The 17,728-nt window shown below is 40.7% G+C and overlaps 2 protein-coding genes across 6 annotated transcripts in view; one reads left to right on the top strand and one right to left on the bottom strand.

Annotated features, from left to right (window-relative positions):
* Window positions 1–8,995, bottom strand: part of CD40 (CD40 molecule) — a 30,127-nt gene extending 21,132 nt beyond the window's left edge. For all 3 annotated transcript variants that reach the window (XM_072801291.1, XM_072801292.1, XM_072801294.1), the window contains exon 1: window positions 8,622–8,995. The gene's annotated coding sequence lies outside the window, so the exon portion shown is untranslated. The remainder of the gene's footprint in view (window positions 1–8,621) is intronic.
* A 15-nt stretch (window positions 8,996–9,010) lies between these two features.
* Window positions 9,011–17,728, top strand: part of NCOA5 (nuclear receptor coactivator 5) — a 29,007-nt gene continuing 20,289 nt past the window's right edge. For 2 of the 3 annotated variants that reach the window (XM_072801283.1, XM_072801286.1), the window contains exon 1: window positions 9,011–9,168. The gene's annotated coding sequence lies outside the window, so the exon portion shown is untranslated. The remainder of the gene's footprint in view (window positions 9,169–17,728) is intronic. The other variant, XM_072801285.1, reaches the window with a different exon arrangement.

Here is a 17,728-nt window from a genome sequence, read left to right as displayed (position 1 = left end):
AAGAAAACCAATTATATTGAAATACAGTCATCAAAATGTTAAAAAGACAAATGTGCACCATAGCGCTGTATGTGCTTCTTCGTTAATGGATTACATAATAAGATCTAGTGGCAAGTCTAAGATTTCCATAATTTCAAAGTAGTGATGAGTGCAAATGATAATTCAAGACATCTGCAATAACTGTAATGTGATAGGAAATATCTGTGATTTCTATTGGAGACAATTTAACAGGCTCTACTAATACCACCATTTGTTGCTTACACTCATAATGGAAGGAAATGCTTCATTTCGGTTAGAGGTAAGTGAGAATAAGGAGGTAGGTTCTTCCCATCCAAGTTCATGAACCCTGGGTTAAAGCCTCCTGCTTAATATTTAGGACCCCTTTATCCTCAGCTATGAGTCCAAAGCCACAGATTAAGAGATACCCCCAAGATTCCCCTCATATCCTATTCACTGACCTCTGATTGGAAGAGTAATTTCAAGACAGAAGTGCATATTCCTACAAGAGCCGTGCATCAGGATGACAAACCACTACCAGCTTGCTAATGCTTACTGTGCAGTACATGGTAGGCACAAAGTGTTCTAAGTGTTTTACAGATGTTAACTCAGCAACATTCACAATAATCCTTTCAGAGGTCCTCTTACTGTTTTACAGAGAAGAAAATTGAGGCACAGAGAGGTTAGATGACAAGCCCGAAATCACACTGTGAATAAATGGTAGAGCTAGAATTTGTAACCAAGTAGTCTGAATCCATGGTCTGTGCTCCTAGCTACCATGCTATACTGTCTTTCCACTCTGAGTAGGGACAAAGAGTCAGATTTAAGGAAAATCTTGTTAACCTTAAACATAAAACATCCAGTTATTTTACTAGCCAAATGAGTTTATTTGGGAATCACAGAGGAATTGCAATCTGAGACATGCAAGCTATGGCAAACCACAGGCAATTCTGGAGCCCAAAGCAGAGTAACATTGCTGTATGAAGAAAAAGGAGGACATTGGAAGGGGCTGCTCTGAACAAAAATCCCTTGAAAGAAAGCTCAGGGTGGTGATGGCTCCTCATTGAATGAGTTGTGAAGTTTCTCATGGGCTAGGATGTTGCTGGGTGAAGAGAAAATCTTCCTTCCTCCTGCTGGGGTAGCCAAGTGAACTTCTTCCTGCCCAGGAATGTGAAACAAGCTGCATAGGAAAGTTTGTGGGTGAGTACTTCCCCTTCAGTGCTTCCCAACTCCACAATAGCTGAGGTTTCCCTTTATTAATTTTTGCAATCTTAAGGATGAATAGGAATGAATTAAAGAGGTGACAGAGAAGGGAGGATGGAGATGTAGGAAAAAGGTTAGTAAAGTATTTAAGCAGAGGGAATGGGAGGTACAAAAACCCTGAGGTGGAAATAATGTGGTGAATGTAGGGCCTGAAACGACACCAATGGGGCTGCATGTTGGAAAGCAAGGGGGACCTTGGCAAAATATACATCTGGATGGCAAAATTCCAGATCTTGCACGGCCTTGAAGGCAGGGTGGCTTTATCATTATCCCAAGAACCATGGGGAGAGACAACCAGATCCGTTATATAAAAATATTCTAGCTATAGAAGAAAAAGAACTGGAGAGAAGAAAAGGTGAAAGCAAGGAGCCTAGTTTGGAGACAAGCAAAGTAGTGCAAGCTAGGGGTGATGATAGCTTGGACTAGGTGGTTGGTCAGGAGGGACCAATTTGAGAAACATTAGAGGGATGGATCTGGTGCACTGGATATGGGAACGAGGGATAGCTCCATGGCAGACTGTATTCCCCAAAGGTGGCCACAGCTTTGTCTCCCATCCACAAGCTCTGCTCACAGTGAGCCCTTGCTATTCCTCCCATTGAGAGGGGGCCTTGAATCTGGCCAGCCTCGTGAGGCATATGACTTCCATGGCTATGTCAGAAAAGGGAATACAGGTCTGGCCTGATTCTTTCGGCTGCTTTCCCAGGGCCCTGAACTCCATACTCCATGAAGCAGCGTAACTGCTCTGAAGCCACCGTATTGTAAGGAAGCCCAGACTAGCCCATGCAGAGAAGTCATGTGAAGAGAGAAGGATGTCCAGCCAGCCTCCAGCTGCTCCAGCCCCCTGCTATTCCAGAGGCAGCCACTGTCTGATGAAGAGGGAGCCAGAACTGCCCAACCAAGCCCTTCCAAATTCCTGGTTCCCAGAAACAATGAACAAGAATAAAATGCTTGCTTTACATCACTAAGTTTTGAATTTGAAACATTCGTCCTTCAGATTCTGTCTCTACTGACTTGGCCAGTTATCCAGTTCCAACCCTCATAAAAGAAATTTAACATTCTTTTTTTTTTAAAGATTTTATTTATTTATTCATGAGAAACATAGAGAGGGAGAGAGGCAGAGACACAGGCAGAGGGAGAAGCAGGCTCCATGCAGGAAGGCCGATGTGAGACTTGATCTGGGGACCCCAGGGTCACACCCTGAGTCAAAAGTGTCCTGAGATTTAACATTCTCAGTTTGGGTAATTTATTTTTTTTAAATATTTTATTTATTTATTCGAGAGAGAGAGAGAGAGAGAGAGGCAGAGACACAGGCAGAGGGAGAAGCAGGCTCCATGCACCGGGAGCCCGATGTGGGATTCGATCCCGGGCCTCCAGGATCGCACCCTGGGCCAAAGGCAGGCGCCAAACCGCTGCGCCACCCAGGGATCCCCAGTTTGGGTAATTTATGAGAGATTCTGAAACATGGTAAATGACTTTGAGGTATGTTATCTCTGTAATCACCAAGCTTAGGGGTCTGTAAACCTGGGATGAGAGTTGTTGTTTTTTAAATATTCTGAAGTTCTACTCCAGACTCACTGAATCAGAATCACCAGGAAACAGTGGCCCAAGACTTGGCTGACCTGTCCCTACTCTCTGATATCATCCTTAACCATTTTTATGATTATTATACTTATATTCTATTTCTGTACTCCCAACATATGTAGGCAAATTTGGAGATGTATCCTTTAAGAATTTCAAGTGAAGGGAGGCATTAGTCAGATTGCCCTGGTGATCTGAGTAGCACAAACAATATTTACTTACCAGCATCAAAGATAATTATTTTTTAAACATTTTCATAAATATATTTCACATGGCTCTGGAAATAAAACAACTAAATATGTGCCATCTAGAATAATAATTGAAACAATGTGAATTGACCCCAAAAAGGAAAAGATATTATAGAATCAATAAAAAGTAGAGCACCTAGCCGCCTCGGTCAGAGGAGCATGTAACTCTTAATCTCAGGGTCATGAGTTCAAGCCCCACATTGGGTTTTTATTTTCTAAAAAAAAAATAAACTTAAAAAAAAAATAGGAAATGGTATGAAATTAATGAGAACACTAAATTTAATCCTCTTATAAAAGAGACTATTATATGATAAAGAAGAGATACAAAAATGATTTGGGGGTTATTTGGTGTTGAAATGGCTTGGAGAAAGAGGGAATCTAATTGGCATCATACATCAAAATCGGTATTATTAAAAGGAGAAAAGTAGGGATCCCTGGGTGGCGCAGTGGTTTGGCGCCTGCCTTTGGCCCAGGGCGTGATCCTGGAGACCCAGGATCAAATCCCACGTTGGGCTCCCGGTGCATAGAGCCTGCTTCTCCCTCTGCCTATGTCTCTGCCTCTCTCTCTCTATGTCTATCATGAAAAAATAAATAAAAATATTTTAAAAAAGAAAAAATAAGTCAACAAAGCTGTGTTCCTTCTAGAGCCTTTGGAGGAAATCTGTTTTCCCACCTTTTCCAGCTTCTAGAGGCCTCCTGTGTTCCTTGGCTCATGGCCCCATCCTCCACCTTCAAAGCCAGGAGTATAGTAACTTCTTCCACTAACTACCACTTTCCTCTCTACCCCTCATCCTACTGTCAATCTCTGCTTCCATCACCACATCTCCTTCTCTGACTGACCCTTTTACTAAGGACCTTTGTGATTACATTACATTGGGCCCACCTGGATAATCCAGGATCATCTCCCCATCTCAAGATCCTTAACCTACATTTGCAAAAGCCCCCATTGCCTTGTAAGGGGATATATTCACTGGTTCCAGGGATTAGGATATGGATATCTCCAGGAAGTCACTACTCTGACTTCCACAGTTGTACAAAGCTATACTGACATCGATGGGTGTGTTATAGAGGCTGGTCTCCCTGATGGCTGGGAGGGATCATAGGGTGGCTATTCTGCAGTTCCCTGAGCTGCTCCTTTCAACATACAACAGAACTTGCCAAGTGGGGGCCATCCCAATCTGATCCACTTTGTTGGCAGAATGTTACTCTGAGGAGCTATTAATTCAGTTGGGGTTCACCAGGAACTTAATATCACAACAAAGTCCCCTCCACCCCCACTCCAATGTCCTGGGGAACAAGGATTTATTGACCACTCCCCTGCAATATTTATTCAATTTATTCCATTTGTGAACAGAGTAGCCCATGAAAACCTAAGAGCCTCTGTTTTCTAGGGATATCTAGCAAACTGTGAGCACAAACAAATCTATAGAAAGACATAAACCATGGGGTCATAATACATCAGGATATCCTACACGATAAGCCAGACGCGATTCTAAGAGCGTTATGCATGATAAGTATTACCTCATTTAACTTGCTTCATGTTGACCTTATGAGGCGCATACTATTCCTATTCCCATTTTACAAATGAAGAAAAGGAGTCATGGAGGTTAAAGAACATGCCCAAGTCTGCCCAGCTAGGAAGTAGTAGAGCAGAGTTGTGAATGTAGGCTAGTCTGATTCTATAGCCTATGTTCTGATCCACTCAGGTCTTGTAAATGGTAAATTCCCTGATTAGGTTTAAGCTAAGAAGGTTGAAGTGTCGGAGTTCTGTGTACATGGCACACCAGGTAGATGCCCAGGGCCATACTGGCAGGTCCCGGGCAGGCTGGCAATCACCCCACTCTCTGTGCCTCTTTCCTCCCTTGTCACCTATTGGCAAGGACTCCCTCCAACACCAGCATGTAGGAATGAAGAATTTCTTGGCCTCTGTTGGGTCATGTGAATCCTTTGGGAATTAGAAAGAAGAGATATTAATCATTTCACCTGCACATAATAATGTATGTATGCACATAATATTGCAGAGGTTTCTCGTTAAAGGACAATTGCTGGCTGAAAAGGACAGAGCATCACAGCATCACCACTTCTGTGTATTCCTGCCAGAAGTGTAGAACGTGGATCTAACAATGGAGAAACATCAGACAAGTCCCAATGAGGGCTGTTCTACAAAATAAGTGGCCTGTACTCTTCAGAAATGTCAAGGTTATGAAGGACAAAGACAGACTAAAGAACTGCCACAGATCAAAGGAAGCCCAAGAGATGAAAACTAAAGGCAACATGTAACCCTAAACTGGGTCCTGGACCAGAAAAACAAATTGTTTCTTTTGCTCTAAAGGACATTAGTGGAACAACTGGTGAGATTCAAATTAGGCCTGTGGATTAGACGATATAGAAATAACACAGAGGAAATAACACTCATGTAGAGAGTTATAAAGCAAACAAAGTAAAATGTTCAATATTTGGAGAATCTTGGCAAAGGACATTCAGGAATTCTTTGTACTATTTTTTGTGACTTTTCTGTAAATCTGAAATTATTTGAATATTTGAAAAATATTTTTAGAAATCCTGAAGTCTAGAGCCATAGTGCTTCATTATGTAGTAAATGAGAATTGCACTTAACTGTCAGCACATCTGAGCTCTGCACACTTTCTGTGTCTACAGAAAAGGCTAAGAAGTGTTCTCATGAGACATTACCAGAGCAAGACAGCAAGAAGTTCCTAAACCATGGAATGCAGTGCAACTTGGAGGTCAAGAGCCCAAGTTGTTCACCTCTACTGCTCTGTGACTTTAGGCAAGCTATATTAGCTCTCTGTGCCTCAACTGGCTCACCCGGAAAACTGACATAATAATAGTATTTGCCAAGGAGACTATCTAAATGACATTAGGAAAGGGAAGGAATTCTTTTACAAGACCCAGAACACCACAAACCATAAGGGGAAATGTTGAAACATATGATTACATTAAACAGCAAAACTTATGAATGACAAGACACCATTAATAAAGTAAAATGACAGAGAAGACCTAATCCTAACAGTAGATTGGTATCCAGAATATGCAAACAACTCCTGTGGACCAATAAAGAAAACAAAAATGAACCCAATGGAAATGGTCTAGAAATATCAACAGGGGGCTCATAAAGGAAGTAACTTAGATAGCCTGTAAGAAAATATGCTCAACATCACTAAATTCAGGAGAATTAAGACTAAAAGAACAAAGAGATCATTGCATATCTATAGTCATAAGCAAAAATAAGTGAATGAATAAAGTCTGAAAGTATCTAAAGTTGATAAGGGTATCTAGAAATGATACTTGAACACTGCTGGCAGGAGTATACATTAATACTTCTTTGGAGAGCAGTCTGGCTAAACCTCCTAAAGTTCAAGATGTAATATATACTACAAAGTCAGCAGTTCCACTCCTAAGGGTGTATCCTCACACATATTCCAAGGGGGTATGTACTAGTGTAGTACACTTTGTAGTAGAAGGAAAATCTGTTTCTTAGTACAGATACACAAACTATGGCTGATTCATACAATAAAATACTATATAGCAAATAAAATGTATATATTAGAGCAGTAGTTCTCAGACTTTAGGATGTATCAGAATCACCAAGGAGGGCTTGGGAAAGGGCAAATGGCTGGGTCCTTACTCTTTTTTTTTAAAGATTTTATTTATTTATTCATGAAAGACACACGGAGAGAGAGGCAGAGACATAGGCAGAGGGAGAAGCAGGCTCCCTGCAAGGAGCCTGATGTGGAACTCGATCCTGGATCCCAGGATCCTGGATCCCAGGATCATGCTCTGAGGCATGATCTCAACCACTGAGACACTCAACCACTGAGCCACTCAGGCGCCCCTGGGTCCTACCCTTGAAGTTTTCTGATTCAATGGGTCTTGGGTAGGGCTGAAATTCTGCATTTCTAACAAGTTCTCAGCTGTTACTGATGCTCCTTGCTGATCCACGGGCCACAAAACTAGTTATAGGTCTCAGCACAGTTAAATTTAGAAAACCTAACAGAATTAAAAAGATAAAAGTTGGGAAAGGATACATAAAATATATCTAAACACATTAAACAATAATATACAGATTGAAGATATATTGATATACAGATACACCTTTATAATAAAAGTACAAAATATATGTCGGAATGTATTTCAGGAGAGTGATTATTTGGGAAGGGAGAGCAAGGAAATGGGAAGAGAGTCTTAGCAGTGAGTAGAAGGGTATGTATCATATTTTTTTAATGTACTTTTAATGTACGTTTGAAATGTTTAGGAATTTTTGAAGTTCAAATTATATAGCACCTATCTCATGGATGGATGTGAATAATAACTAATATAATGTGAAATTTTCTGGGTGAGAAAAGATAGGAAGATGAAGTTGGGCCACAAAAATCTCTGTCTCTGTATATCTAACCAGAAAAATAGTAATAATTAGAGATACCAGAAAATTAAAGGAATTAATCAATTCAGCCAAACAATGAAAAATCATACTTTATGGCATAAACATCAAAAAGGAGCAATCGAGGAAAGAAACAGAAGATTCTGAACTGTGTCAAGGGTGTCACGTGCCCAGAAAAGGATACCAGGAAAGCAGGCAAATCCACAAAATCCTGAGACTTCTCACCTACAGTGAGTGAACGACCTGGGGAAAAGTAAAGAAAAACAAAACAAAACAAAACCCTGGGTGTATATGCCCCTATCTGGCTCCAGGAGCTCTCAGCAAAGGTGGGAAAAACCACTCAGCTTCCATTTTCCTGGGTGCCATGATGAATTATGAATTTTTAAGTACCCGAAGACCATTTGTCCATAGGCATCAGGCACACCCTGCGCTCATCACAGGTGAGACAAACTAGACAATACGGTGTGTCCCTGTTTCTTTTCTTCAAGTACTTACTGTTTGTAACTATACACTCAAGTGTGATTATTCACCTAATTCCTCTCTCTCTGCTAGGCAGTAATCTCCAAGATAGCAGAGATGGGTTTGCATTTGCTCCTGACGGTGCTTGGAAAGTTGGTGTCTAATAAATCATGGGGCCACCTAGTAGGTATATAATAAACATTCGGTGAGCAAATGAGTGAAGGGGGCAAAAAATGAGTGGTTATCAAAGAAATCTGAGTTCCCATAGCCGTTCCAACTCCGCAGCCACTATTTTTACTTGGCATGCACTATTCACCAGGAGAATAACTAGACCCCCACCCCCCCGTAGACCCCCCCATGGGGTCTGAGGCATATCCTGGCTAACAAAAAACCCTACCTGATTCATAGAGCAATAGCTGCGATTAATAAAGTGTATTTACAATTGTGTGAGCAAATTCCACTCCCTCTGATAAATTATTCTAGGGATTAAATGAACAATACAGCATTTTACATGCTTCACAGGAAATTTATTTTTGACATTGAATAAATATTGCAGGAAGAAATAATTCCAAAAGAACCTGTAACTGGATCACCAGAAGCCTTTTGCCCCTTGTCTGCGAAACGAGTAGGGTACACAGCCTATTTAGATGTAAATTTAAATAAAACGTTTTCTCTACCTCTCTGCTCTCTTTGTTCCTTGGGATCCGGAATTTACAGGAATGTGTATACACTATTCTCCAACACACACATCCACATTGTTTTCTGTTTCGCTTTATGAAAAACTAAATCAAAGCATTTTAGGATTTCAGTGACCTATCTCCACAGTTAGAATGGAAAGAGCTCCAAAAATTAGAAGAAAGGCGAAGCCTTTCGTGGCGGACGGAAGGGACGGAGCGTGGACCCAGCCTTAGCCGGGGACGCCGTTACTAGGCAACCCCTAGCGTTCCCAACCGCCGCCGGGGAGCCACTTCCCCCTCTCGTTGCCAAGGAGATCGACGCCCAACTCAGCCCTGCCATAAACCCGCGCGCTCTTGCGACACTGCCGCGCCTGCCGCTGCGTGCGCGCCCTCTGCCCCCACTCTCCGCCCCGGCCGCCATTGCCTCGTGCCCGCGCCGGTCGGTTGGTGGCGCCTTTGTCCTACGGCGGGCAGGTGGGCTGAGGTGGAGGCGGCAGGGGCGGGCCTGAGGCGAAGGAGCGGCCGGGAGCCCGCCGCGCTGGTAGCGGTGAGTGCCGGGAAGCGGTGGCCGTCCGCCGAGGCGTGGGGCTCACGGCAGGCGGTTGAGGGGGCCCGGGCCGGACCGGGAGGCTGAGGCGGGAGGGCCCGCTCGACGCGCTGTCGCGGCCGCGGCCTCGGCTCCTCTCCGGGTGCGCGCGGAGCTGCGCATGCCCGGTGCGGGGCGCGGCCTCTGGCTCCCGTCAAGCCCAGGCCCGGGCCAGCCGGGGCGGCCCGTGGTGGGCTTGGGTCCGGGCGGCGCCGCGCCGCGCCCGCCTCTCTGCGCGCGAACCGCCGGCAGTAGTTCTCCGAGCTTCTCTGTAGGGTAGGCCTGCACACCCCGCGCCTGTTTCTCGAAATGATGAAGTCGTTCGCCTGCGGGTCCTCAGCGAGTCGGTGGCGCAGGTCGGGATTCGAACTCGGACACAGGCGGCCCGGCCCGCCACTCCGGGCGTTCTCCCGGGCGCCGCGCGGCGAACCGAGCGCTGGGCCCCGTCGCCGCCGCCGCCGCCGCCGCCGCCGCCGCCCCGCGGCCCCCTGACAGCATCTTCGAGGCGCCTTGTCTCCTTGGGTGATACCCGCACTCCTTTTATAACGCGGACCCCGGGCCCACAAACTGTGCCCGAGGTTACCGCGGAAATGAGCGCCGGCGCCCCAGTCCGCTGGCTCTTCCGTCTCCTGACCCAGGGCACTCTCCGCTCCCAACAACCCGCCGGGGGCTTTTTTTTTTTTTTTTTTTAATTTTTTTTTAAGGACGGCGTTTCCCAAATTTCAGTCTCTCGCGTTGCACCTTTCTGTCCGTGTACCATCTGTACTGCTATTTACCAAATGTTAATTTTTTTTCCTTTTAAACCGACTTTTTCTTCCTTCTTAAATGAATTTAAGGTGGAAACGTAAATCACAAGCCGTATAATGGAAAGCCAGTTATTTTTCTAATGCTCATAAACAAAATAAATACCTGTCTATTAAAATAAACAGTGCGTCCTTGTTCCTCCTGAAATTATTCTGCGTTCCACGCTTTGGGAAACGCTGCCCTAAGGAGTATGGGGTTAATTGTGGTCCTGGCTTTCGCTCTGTGCACAGAATTTTTCCCGGAGGCATAGCGGGTTCCATGAAATGCCCCAGGATCTTCGGGGATGGTAATTAATATTATAAGGCTTTCTTCGTTGTAAGCCGTTCTCATTGTTGATTTACAATCCGTAGTCCCAGGGAACCGCAGGAACTTCAGCTCAAGTGCACCCGGTGTGCCTCCTCAGTGTTTTTGTAGCGTTGCGGGGTGTGGTAACCACCTGACAGTTTCTGCATAATGACGATGGAGCAGTTTTGGTTTTTGACAACTCCAGATTTAATGTTTGTATGAGTCAGTCTGGGTGTGAAAACTAACTTTCATGTTGTCTTTTTCCAACCAGTAAAGCCCAAGCTCTTTGCATTGTGAGTAATGGGGATCTCTTGGCCGTTTAACATCTATTTCTTCCTATACTCTACTTTCTTTGCCTTTCTTTTAGCTCATCTGTCACTCTCCAGATACTCTTTGAAACCTCTGATACGATCTTTTAACCTAAAACATAGAAACTAGCTTTCCATGTAGAATGTGCTGGAGAAACCATATTTCAAGGCCCAGTGGAAGGAATTTTTCTAGGTGCAGGTTGTTCAATGTCACATGCCAATGAACACGCATTTAAAGAAGGATTTAGGAGCTCCTTTGTACTTGCTAGATCAGATGCTGTCAATTGGTGAATTGTTGAATAAAGCTAATTAGATCTTTCAAAGAAAGGGAGGCATTGACAGATTAACTTATTTCTGTAAACAGTCTGTTCTATTTGTATGGCCTGTTCATAAACTGTTTTTCTGTGTGAGAGAGCAGATTTACTTTAATCCATTGAAAGGAAACTCAGAGAAGTGTGCTTTTAGGCCATTCAGGTGTTGTTTTCTCAACAGTTTAAAAAAAAAAATCCACATTCCTTGGGGTTACTTTGGTAAGAGCAAAATGTAGAACTTACAAATAAGGCTAGGATGATTTTCTTCACATTTCTCAGCATCGGTCCTGTTTAGAAAAGAAATGAGAATTTTTTACTCAAGTCCATTTCAGAACTTCAGCAAATGGAGCTTCAGTCTGCCAGTGCTCAAAAGCTAAGTCCTTTGGTGAAGTTTTAGAGGTGTGATGAAAAAGAGTGCCTTGTGGTTTGAAACTTCATTCTTAATAACTATTGCAAAGCATTCCATCCCTATGGCCTGCAGATGGCAGTGCCTTTGTATGGCTTGTTACTACTGTGAGAAGTATTGGGATTCACTTGTGCTTTTAAGAATGAGAAATCTGGAAGAGATGTATTTAATATTTTATTCCCTTCAACTATCATTGTTTCTTTGTTTTTGACTCCCCACGTAAAGAATGAAATGCAGCTCCTAAACTGTTAATCTTAATGGTAATGATGACGTAGATCCAGCAGTGCATATGATTTACAAAGCAGGTTTACAGTACCAACTCATTTGTTCCCACCAATCTTGTGAGATAGGTGAGGTATTATTATTGAATCTTTTTTGTGTATGAGGAAATAATGGCACAGAGAAGTTAGATTATTTTTGTCCAAATCACGTATTTATAGAACATATTCAAGATACTACTGAAGATAAAAGATTTTGTGGTCAAGCAAAATTGAGAAATATTGAGATTAAGAAGTGTCCTTATTCCAGAACTTTAATATGCCCAACATATGCACTGTAGATGTCCAAGAAAGGAAGATATTATTGGTGCCTCTTTTCTTGCTATCCTGTATGTATCTTTAGATCCTAGTGTTTTCCCAAATGGACTATTCTTTCTGCCGCACTGTTTGCTCTCTATACCTTGTGGTTTACTAGTGATTATCATGTGTCTTTGAGACAAGTGCTTTTAAAGCTCAGTCAGCTTTTATTGTGCCAAAAGATTTGTCCTGTGAATAGCATACACGTTTCTCTAGACTATTTGGCTTAAGCAGAGTTAAACTATCAAGAAGTTAAAAGGGCAGTGACCAACAGAAAATTACCCTCTATGTTACTTTGGTTAATGAGAAGTGTTAATGAAAGGATCAGGATAAGGCCACTGTCTGCAGCAGCAGCACATTAGAAAAATATGAAGTATACTGACAGCTAAATATATAATACCAGCATGCCTGCTGCTTTTTAAATGGTGGTTTTATTACCACCAGATATGAATATTTATAGGGATGATCATTTTCATTCTTTATCCTATCACTAAAAAAACTAAGATAATAGGTCAACTAGACCAATTACTTTTTTCTTTCTTTTTTTTTAATTTAAATCCAATTAAGTAACAGATAGTGTATTATTAGTGTCAGAGGTAGAGTTCGGTGATTCATCAGTTGTATATAACACCCAGTGCTCATTATTAATTACTTTTATGTTAAGAAAATAATTCTCCAAAGAATCAGAACTTTTCCCCTTATTTCATATTCAAAACATTATTGTTGACCTACATAAAGACCAACAACTTTAGGCAAGGATCAGGGCAACTTAAGTTGCATTGGAGAATTTATAAAGCAGAATGTTTTAGAACTTTAGCTGTATAAAATGTCTTGAGTGGTCTCCTGGTTTGGATCGAGAATGCTTGAATTGCTAAAGATTAGGTTGATCCTGCAGTTAGTGAGCAAGCTTTGGAGAACTTTGAATTATGAATAATTTGACTTTAAATGAGTATACTTAATTATGCATTTGGAGATTGAGGTAGTAGTAACATGTATTTACCATGAGAGGATATAAGAAATTTATTTTTAAATCTTATCTTTTGGATATCAAGAATAATCTTAAATTATTCTTGATATCCAAAAGAAAAAGGAAAAATATGCTTTCGTTCAGTACAAAAACTTAGATTATAAACTGAACCTTTCTTTGAAAAATTTATATTAGGACAGTGTCAGAGTCACTAGAACAGTTTGTTGAAAATACATATCAGTATACAGCTCTCTAACGCCTCAACTGACCAGTCTGTTGAGGTGGGGCCTGAGGTATCTGCCTTTCAGAAGCAACCCCTGCAGTTTTTATGCACATTAAAGTTTTAAGAACCCCTGATTTAGGCTTTAGAAAATGAGTTTTCACTGGAAACAGCAGATTCTAGTACTAATCTAGTAATACTTATATCCCAGATTACTAATAGAATTGGCAACTCTGGTTTATGGTTGGGTATACATTTTAAGCAAAACTGTAATTTAACTATAAAATGTTCTTTGGCATTATAGTTTGAACTCGAGAGGTAATAGCAATAGTTAGAATATCTGTAGTTTTCAGTATTTTAATTCCTTCTATTCACATCAATAGGATGCTTTCACCTTCTTGAGAACAAAGGAAGCAGACCTACCAAGATTCCATGGTCGGCTTATTAAATTTAGATTTGACCCACTTTGCTTTTAGTGGTGTAGATATGAAATTATGTGTGTGACCATTTTTCTCTTCTTGCAAAGAGATGCATTTAGATATGAAAACCAAATGCCTCAGAAGAAGCAGGAGTTTTAGCCTCTGCCAGCAAAACAATCTGCAGAATTCAGACAGAACTTTAGTTGGCAGTTTGCCATTCAAAGAAGTGGATATTATGCTATCAAAAAGTGGCAAGTTCAGTGGTTAATATTTTTCTTGCTATTTTATAACTAGCTAATTGGGAAAAGACGCTTAAGTTCTCAGGATACTTTTTAAACTATCAGATGAAATTAAAGAGTTGTTGGTGCACACTCCTCCTTGGTGGGTGGGGGTGCTGACCTTATAATTGGACATTGTTACTACGTTTATTACAATGGAAACTTGGTTGATGATTCCATTTCCTTTGGAGGTAGCAATGTAGTTATGTTTTCTATATTGTTTTCAAAGGTTATACTTTGACAGATTTTAGCCATTGTCATGACATTTTCTTTGTAACATTATGTTTATGGGTTATTACTCCTTGAATACAGGAGTTAAAGAGGTTTCTAAATGGAGGATCTGAGTATATGTTATGCATAAGCTAAAGGGATAAATAGATAATACAGTTCCCAAATACTTGCCAGGAATCACCTGAGAAGCTTGTTATAATACAGATTCCTAGACTTCATTCTCAGATTCTCAAAGTTTGAGATGGGGTCTGAGAATAACGTTTAACTTCATGGGTGATGCTGATATATCTTCATTAAAGGAATGCGACGTGAAGAATGAAAAAAAAATGTGTGTGTGTGTGTGTATATATATATATATATATAAATGAAGAGAGGGAGCATGGGAAACTAATGGGTATAAAGAGTTTTAGTTTTGCAAGATGAAAAAGTTCTGAAGATCTGTTGTACAACTGTGAATATACTCAGCATACTAAACTGTACATGTGAAAATAGTTCATGTGAAGGGCACCTGGCTGACTCAGTCGGCAAAGCATGCTACTCTTGATCTTGGGATTGTGGGTTCAAGCCCCACACTGGGGCTTACTTTTAAAAAATAATAGTTAATATGATCAATTGTATGTTATATGTTTTTTATCACACTTCTTAAAAAAAAAGTACTAGAAAAAAATAAGGAAGAGTGCTTGGCTGTCAATTTCTTCCTGAACAGTAGGTTAAGCTAATATTGTTAGCAATTAATTACTGACTCTGGCCCTAAGTTTTTTTAATATTCCTTAACTGAAGGTAAAATTGTAACCTTTTAAACATTTTTCTGGTATCTCTTTCCTTGATTGTCAAACCAGTGACCCTTGAAAAACATCAGTATAATAGGCAATATTTTGAATGTCTTAGGTTTATATCCTCCCAACCCCCTTTTCTGGATAATATACATATAGGAAGCTTTCATTAATTTGGCTTTACTGAGACTCTATTATGGTAGCTCAGTTTACACAAGCCCTCTTGCCACCAATTTTTTCCTTTTCAAAGTCAAAGTGTTTTGTGACCTTTCTCTAACTCTGGCTTGCATCTGTAATTCCACTCTCTTTTCTTCCTCCTATCCCCTCTTCCCTACATTACACTTCCTTTAGTTTTTCTAATTATATTCTTCACACCATTCCTTCATCTTTACATGTGCTGGAATGACTTCTCTCTTGCGGGTAAACTCCTCATCCTTCAGGATTCAGTTTCTTTTTAGGCCATCCCTTACTCCTCCATGTACCTCCTACCCCTTATTTTTTCCAATCTCCTGTCTGCCCTTTTCTTCTCCCCTGCCACATATACAGGCCTTCATTGTCTCTGCTATAAACCAACTTTTTTTTTTTTTTTTATAAACCAACTTTTGATTATATTATGATTATCCGTGTATATGTCCCGCTCTCCTTTATTAAACAGTGAACTCCTTTAAAGCAGAGACTTTAGTCCTGTTATTTCCATATGTGTAAGGCTTAGTACAGAGTGTGACACATGGTAGGCCTAGAGGCATTTGATGAGCTGATTATAAGCTGTCCTTTCAAGTGTGTTAATTTAGTTCTGTAAGGATCTCTACTTGTACAGTTGAGTTGAAATTTTACCTGTGTTAAATAAACCTGTATATTACATTTTTTATAGCTCAGACTGTTACTAGTTTGGATTAGCTCAATCTTTGTGAATCCTAATTAGTGAGTTTTTTCTCTTAGCTGATGTTCTCCTTGAATCCACATAACCAACACAGGTAGAATATCCATTTCATCAGGTTGACTAACCATCCCTTGCCCCTGTTAGGACTAGAACTCAGATATGCTGATTAGGCAAGTGGTCTTTCCTCGAAAGAAATAAAAAGGGCAGGAAATTAAATGTTGATAGAGAATTTTTGTCTGAAGTGTTGAAGTGAATAGAATATCAGGAGCAAAGCCAGAAACATTGTACAGTTGACCCTTGAACAACCTGGGTTTCAACTGCAGAAGTCCACCTATATGTGTGTTTTTTTTTTACAGTACCATAAATGTGTTTTCTCTTCCTTATGATTTCCATAATATCTTCTTTTCTCTAGCTTACTTTACTATAAGAATACAGTATATAATACAGATATCATAAAAAATTTTGTGTTAATCACCTGTTCGTATTATTAAGGCTCCAGTCCACATAGACTATTGTTTTTTGTTTTGTTTTAAAGATTTTATTTATTTACTCATGAGAGACACAGAGAGAGAGAGGCAGACACACAGGCAGAGAGAGAAGGAGGCTCCATGCAGGGAGCCCAACGTGGGACTCGACCCCGGGGCCCCAGGATGACACCCTGGGCGGAAGGCGGTGCTAAACCACTGAGCCATCTGGGCTGCCCAGCATAGGCTATTGTTAAGTTTTTAGGTAGTCAGAAGTTTTTTGGCTGCATGGGGACAGCACTCCTAATCCCTGCATTGTTCAAGGGTGAACTGCAGTTTGAGGTGATAGAAATTGAAGTGGTAATTGAATAAGTAAGTTCTGCCCCGCTGGGTGTCTAAGGCACTTAAACATTGGTGTGACTGGCATAGACTGGTCCTTTTCCAGGTTCTGTCGTTTTTGATCAGGGAGTCTTAGCAAGTGCTAATAATGGAAACCATGTTTTTCCATTCCCTGTTGGGGCAGCATAGCATAATGGTTAAGCACTTTGGTGTCAGACAGACCTGGATTTGAATCCTAGCTCTGAGACTCCTGGTCATCATGTGACCAAAGAGAAGTCACTTCATTTCTCTAAATATCAAATTTCCTCATTCGCAAAATAGAGAACATAATAGTACTTTAAGAGTTGTAGAAAGGATTGGATGATATAATGCACATGATGCTGTTAGTGCAGGCTCTGGGACAGAATAAGCATTCTGTAAATATAAGTTATTGTTTCTCCCATTCCTGTACATAGGAATAATAATTCAATACAGTTAAAGATAGAATAATTATTTTAATTAGAGAATGAAGGAGATAATCAAATATGAGGGAATGCATAGTTTTTAAAGTAAGCTTAAAGGATTGATTTAGAAACCATAATCAGAGCATTCTCTTATCCTTGACTCATGACAGTATAACTGGTTTCATATCCCTGATGTTAAAATATACCTCAAGATCATCTTCATAAATACAGTTTAAGTGAAAAGTCCAATCCTTTCCCCTCCCAGTTTGAGGAGTTTAATGTGTGATAACCGCTTTCTTGTCAGTATGGTGTTTTAAATGGCTTTATCTTTATCATAACGTATTTCCAATTTAGTAATTACTGATTGTTAGTTGGTTTTCGACTAAGCTTTTGGAGAATTTTATTTCATTTGTAATCACTTATTGAAATTGTATAGGCTTCTGGATTCTTTCAACTGCAAACAGTGGTACTGTCACTAAGTACAGCGATTCATACTGCACTTTGTTTAACATGGTCCTTATGGTTTTCCATTGTGATAACTTGTGATAAAAACTGATTTTAAGGTGAAAAGAGTTTTTAGGATAGTACAATTAAAAAATAGAGCAAAGCAGTTTTTGGTACTATGAATGAAACATGCATTTTTATTTATAGCATTATACAAAAACCGTTGTGTGAACCCTGTCTAGCATATTAGTCTAAAATAGTACATTAGGCATTGTGTCATTCTTTGAAAGTTCTTTGCCCCAATCTTTTGTGACTTAAAACAGCTCTACCGTTTCCTGTGTGACATGTTTTCTAGATTATTTTCTCGTTTGTTC

The sequence above is a fragment of the Canis lupus genome, chromosome 26 (genome assembly GCF_048164855.1).
Source record: "Canis lupus baileyi chromosome 26, mCanLup2.hap1, whole genome shotgun sequence".
Taxonomy (NCBI): domain Eukaryota; kingdom Metazoa; phylum Chordata; class Mammalia; order Carnivora; family Canidae; genus Canis; species Canis lupus.
Note: the sequence above shows the minus strand (reverse complement) of the source record. Positions and strands in the feature narration are given on the sequence as shown.